This window comes from Arachis ipaensis, chromosome B05, assembly GCF_000816755.2.
Source record: "Arachis ipaensis cultivar K30076 chromosome B05, Araip1.1, whole genome shotgun sequence".
Classification (NCBI taxonomy): domain Eukaryota; kingdom Viridiplantae; phylum Streptophyta; class Magnoliopsida; order Fabales; family Fabaceae; genus Arachis; species Arachis ipaensis.
Genome location: NC_029789.2, coordinates 10979205 through 10979517, shown reverse-complemented (window position 1 = coordinate 10979517; position 313 = coordinate 10979205).

Below are 313 nucleotides of genomic sequence, written 5' to 3'. Positions count from 1 at the left end.
ATACAAAAACAAAATAAAAATATTTATGATAGAGTAAAAATAACAAAATACTTATTATTTCTAGTCCATATTATTTTAAAATAGCTTGATATTCTTAAAATATTAGTAAAAATATGTATTTTAAATTATCATTTTAAATTTTTGACTATTTTTATTTTTTATTTACATAGTATCGAGTTAATCGGTTGAACCAGTGATCCACCGATTGAACTAGTAACCCAGTAACCTTATCAGTTCGATCATCGATTCGGTTCTAACAACTATACCTCTGCTGTCTAGACCATTATAAAAAAGAAGACACTAATATTTTTTT